Below are 5,994 nucleotides of genomic sequence, written 5' to 3'. Positions count from 1 at the left end.
CTCAGCCCTCATCCTCCATCCTCAGTACTCAATCCTCTATCCTCAATCTTCAATCCTCAATACTCAATCTTCAACCCTCATTCCTCATTTCTCAATCCTCAATCCTCAACCCTCAGCCCTCATCCTCCATCCTCAATCCTCAATCCTCAATCCTCAATCCTCAATCTTCAATCCTCAATTCTCAATCTTCAATCCTCGATCCTCAATCCTCAATCCTCAATCCTCAATCCTCAATCCTCAAACCTCAATCCTCAATCCTTAATCCTCAATCCACAATCCTCAACCTTCAATACTCAATAATCAATCTCCAATCCTAGATCCTCAATCTTCAATCCTCAATCCTCAATCCTCAATCCTCATTCTTCAATCCTCAATACCCAATCCTCAATCTTCAATCCTCAAACATCAATCCTCAATTCTCAATCCTCAATCCTCAGTCCTCAGTCGTCGAACCTCAATCCCCGACCCTTAGCACTCATCCTCAATCCTCAATCCTCAATATTCAATCCTCAATACTCAATCTTCAATCATCAATTCTCAATCCTCAATTATCAGTCGTCAATCCTCAGTCATCAATCCTCAATCTTCAATACTCAATCGTCAATCCTTAGTCCTCAATCCTCAATCCTCAATCCTCGTTCCTCAAACCTGAATCCTCAACCCTCAGTCTTCATCCTCAATCCTCAAACCTCAATCCTCAGTCCTCAATATTCAATCATCAATACTCAACCTTCAACCCTCAGTCTTCAATCCTCAATACTCAATCAGCAATCCTCAATCCTCAATCCTCAATCCTCAACCCTCAATCCTCAATCTTCAATCTTCAATGCTCAATCCTCAATCATCAATCCTCAGTCCTCATTGCCCAACCCTCAATCTTCAATCCTCAACCCTCAATCCTCAATCCTCAATCCACATTCCTCAATCCTCGATACTCAATCTTCAATCCTCAATCCTCAATACTCAATCCTCAATCCTCATTCTTCAATCCTCAATACCCAATCCTCAATCTTCAACCCTCAATCCTCAATCCTCAATCCTCAATCCTCAATCCTCAATCCTCATTCTTCAATCCTCAATACCCAATCCTCAATCTTCAATCCTCAATCCTCAATCCTCAATTCTCAATCGTCAATCCTCAGTCCTCAGTCCTCAAACCTCAATCCCCAACCCTCAGCCCTCATCCTCAATCCTCAATCATCAATCCTCAATCCTCAATCCTCAATCCTAATTCCTCAATCCTCATTCTTCAATCCTCAATACCCAATCCTCAATTTCAATCCTCAATCCTCAATCCTCATTTCTCAATCCTCAATCCTCAACCCTCAGCCCTCATCCTCCATCCTCAGTACTCAATTCTCTATCCTCAATCTTCAATCCTCAATACTCAATCTTCAATCCTCAATCCTCAATCCTCAAACCTCAATCCTCAATCCTCATTCTTCAATCCTGAATACCCAATCCTCAATCTTCAATCCTCAATCCTCAATCCTCAATTCTCAATCCTCAATCCTTAATCCTCAGACCTCAAACATCAATATTCAACCCTCAGTCCTCGTCATCAATCCACAACCCTCAATCCTCAGTCCTCAATATTCAATCATCAATATTCAATCTTCAATCCTCAATCCTCAATCCTCAATCCTCAATCCTCAATCCTCAATCTTCAACCCTGAATCCTCAATCCTCAATACTCAATCCTCAATCTTCAATCCTCAATACTCAATCTTCAATCCTCAATCCTCAATCCTCAATCCTCAATCCTCAATCTTCAATCCTCAACACACAGTCTTCAATCCGCAATCCTCAATCCTCAATCCTCAATCCTCATTCTTCAATCCTCAATACCCAATCCTCAATCTTCAATCCTCAATCCTCAATCCTCAATCCTAATTCCTCAATCCTCATTCTTCAATCCTCAATACCCAATCCTCAATTTCAATCCTCAATCCTCAATCCTCATTTCTCAATCCTCAATCATCAACCCTCAGCCCTCATCCTCCATCCTCAGCACTCAATCCTCTATCCTCAATCTTCAATCCTCAATACTCAATCTGCAATCCTCAATCCTCAAACCTCAATCTTCAATCCTCATTCCTCAATCCTCAATTCTCAGACGTCAATCCTCAGTCATCAATCCTCAATCTTCAATACTCAATCCTCAATCCCCAATCCTCAATCCTCAATCCTCATTCTTCAATCCTCAATACCCAATCCTCAATCTTCAATCCTCAACCCTCAATCCTCAATCATAATTCCTCAATCCTCATTCTTCAATGCTCAATACCCAATCCTCAATTTCTATCCCTAATCCTCAATCCTCATTTCGCAATCCTCGATCCTCAATCCACAGTCCTCAATATTCAATCATCAATACTCAATCTTCAACCCTCAGTCTTCAATCCTCAATACTCAATCAGCAATCCTCAATCCTCAATCCTCAATCCTCAGGCATCAATACTCAATCTACAATATTCAATCCTCAATCCTTAATCCTCAATCCACAATCCTCAACCTTCAATACTCAATACTCAATCTTCAATCCTCAATCCACAATCCTCAATCCTCATTCCTCAATCCTCAATCCTCAATATTCAATCCTCAATACTCAATCTTCAATCATCAATTCTCAATCCTCAATTCTCAGTCGTCAATCCTCAGTCATCAATCCTCAATCTTCAATACTCAATCGTCAATCCTTAGTCCTCAATTCTCAATGCTCAATCCTCGTTCCTCAAACCTGAATCCACAACCCTAAGTCTTCATCCTCAATCCTCAAACCTCAATCCTCAGTCCTCAATATTCAATCATCAATACTCAATCTTCAACCCTCAGTCTTCAATCCTCAATACTCAATCAGCAATCCTCAATCCTCAATCCTCAATCCTCAACCCTCAATCCTCAATCTTCAATCTTCAATGCTCAATCCTCAATCATCAATCCTCAATCCTCATTCCCCAACCCTCAATCTTCAATCCTCAACCCTCAATCCTCAATCCTCAATCCACAATCCTCAATCCTCGATACTCAATCTTCAATCCTCAATCCTCAATACTCAATCCTCAATCCTCATTCTTCAATCCTCAATACCCAATCCTCAATCTTCAACCCTCAATCCTCAATCCTCAATCCTCAATCCTCAATCCTCAATCCTCATTCTTCAATCCTCAATACCCAATCCCCAATCTTCAATCCTCAATCCTCAATCCTCAATTCTCAATCGTCAATCCTCAGTCCTCAGTCCTCAAACCTCAATCCCCAACCCTCAGCCCTCATCCTCAATCCTCAATCGTCAATCCTCAATCATCAGCCCTCAGTCCTCAAACCTCAATGCTCAATCCTCAAACCCAATCCCCAATCCTCAATCCTCAATCATCAATCCTCAATATTCAATCATCAATACTCAATCTTCAATCCTCAATCCTCAATCCTCAATCCCCCATCCTCAATCCTCAATCCTCAATCCTCAATCCTCAATCGTCAATCCACAATCCGCAACCTTCAATACTCAATAATGAATCTCCAATCCTAGATCCTCAATCCTCAATCCTGAATCCTCAATCCTCAATCCTCAATCCTCAATCCTCATTCTTCAATCCTCAATACCCAAACCTCAATCTTCAATCCCCAAACATCAATCCTCAATTCTCAATCCTCAATCCTCAGTCCTCAGTCGTCAAACCTCAATCCCCGACCCTTAGCACTCATCCTCAATCCTCAGACCTCAATTCTCAATCCTCAATCCTAAATCCTCTACCGTCAGTCCTCGTCCTCAATCCTCAAACCTCAATCCTCAATCCTCAATATTCAATCATCAATACTCAATCTTCAATCCTCAATACTCAATCCTCAATCCTCAATCCTCAATCCTCAGGCATCAATACTCAATCTTCAATGCTCAATCCTCAATCCTCAATCCTCAATCCTCATTCCCCAACCCTCAATCCTCATTCCTCAAACCTCAATCCTCAACCCTCAGTCCTCATACTCAATTCTCAATTCTCAATCCTCAGTACTCAATCCTCTGCCCTCAATCTTCAATCCTCAATACTCAATCTTCGATCCTCAATCCTCAATGCTCAATCCTCAATCCTCAATCTTCAATCCTCAATCCCCAATCCTCAATCTTCAATCCTCAATGCTCAATCCTCAATCCTCAACCATCAATCCTCATTCCTCAAACCTCAATCCTCAACCCTCAGTCCTCATCCTCAATTCTCAATTCTCAATCCTCAATCCTCAATCCTCAATCCTCAATATTCAATCATCAATACTCAATCATCAATCCTCAATCCTCAAACCTCAACCCTCAATCCTCATTCTTCAATCCTAAATACCCAATCCTCAATCTTCAATCCTCAATCCTCAATCCTCAATCCTAATTCCTCAATCCTCATTCTTCAATCCTCAATACCCAATCCTCAATTTCAATCCTCAATCCGCAATCCTCATTTCTCAGTCCTCAATCCTCAGCCCTCAGCCCTCATCCTCCATTCTCAGTACACAATCCTCTATCCTCAATCTTCAATCCTCAATACTCAATCTTCAATCGTCATTCCTCAATCCTCAATCCTCAATCCTCAACCTTCTATCCTCAACACTCAATCTGCAATCCTGAATCCTCAAACCTCAATCCTCAATCCTCATTCCTCAATTCTCAATACCCAATCCTCAATCCTCAATCCTCAATCCTCAATCCTCAATATTCAATCATCAATACTCAATCTTCAATCCTCAATCTTCAATCCTCAATACTCAATCTTCAATCCTCAATCCTCAATCCTCAATCCTCAATCCTCAATCCTCAGGCATCACTACTCAATCTACAATATTCAATCCTCAATCCTTAATCCTCAACCCACAATCCTCAACCTTCAATACTCAATACTCAATCTTCTATCCTCAATCCTCAATCCTCAATCCTCAATCCTCAATCCTCAATATTCAATCCTCAGTACTCAATCTTCAATCATCATCCTCAATCCTCAATTCTCAGTCGTCAATCCTCAGTCATCAATCCTCAATCTTCAATACTCAATCGTCAATCCTTAGTCCTCAATCCTCAATCCTCAATCCTCGTTCCTCAAACCTCAATCCTCAGCCCTCAGTCTTCATCCTCAATCCTCAAACCTCAATCCTCAATCCTCAATATTCAATCACCAATACTCAATCTTCAATCCTGAATCCTCAAACCTCAATCCTCAATCCTCATTCTTCAATCCTAAATACCCAATCCTCAATCTTCAATCCGCAATCCTCAATCCTCAATCCTCAATCCTCAATCCTCAATCTTCAACCCTGAATCCTCAATCCTCAATACTCAATCCTCAATCTTCAATCCTCAATACTCAATCTTCAATCCTCAATCCTCAATCCTCAATCCTCAATACTCAATCTTCAATCCTCAACACTCAGTCTTCAATCCGCAATCCTCAATCCTCAATCCTCAATCCTCATTCTTCAATCCTCAAAACCCAATCCTCAATCTTCAATCCTCAATCCTCAATCCTCAATCCTAATTCCTCAATCCTCATTCTTCAATCCTCAATACCCAATCCTCAATTTCAATCCTCAATCCTCAATCCTCATTTCTCAATCCTCAATCATCAACCCTCAGCCCTCATCCTCCATCCTCAGCACTCAATCCTCTATCCTCAATCTTCAATCCTCAATACTCAATCTTCAATCCTCATTCCTCAATCCTCAATCCTCAATCCTCAATCTTCAATCCTCAATACTCAACCTGCAATCCTCAATCCTCAAACCTCAATCTTCAATCCTCATTCCTCAATCCTCAATACCCAATCCTCAATCCGCAATCCTCAATCCTCAATCCTCAATATTCAATCATCAATACTCAATCTTCAATCCTCAATCTTCAATCCTCAATACTCAATCTTCAATCCTCAATCCTCAATCCTCAATCCTCAATCCTCAATCCCCAGGCATCAATACTCAATCTACAATATTCAATCCTCAATCCTTAATCCTCAT

Source organism: Calliopsis andreniformis, unplaced genomic scaffold (assembly GCF_051401765.1).
Source record: "Calliopsis andreniformis isolate RMS-2024a unplaced genomic scaffold, iyCalAndr_principal scaffold0046, whole genome shotgun sequence".
NCBI classification, from domain to species: domain Eukaryota; kingdom Metazoa; phylum Arthropoda; class Insecta; order Hymenoptera; family Andrenidae; genus Calliopsis; species Calliopsis andreniformis.
The sequence above is the reverse complement of the archived record's forward strand: the minus strand, read 5'-3'. Positions refer to the sequence as shown.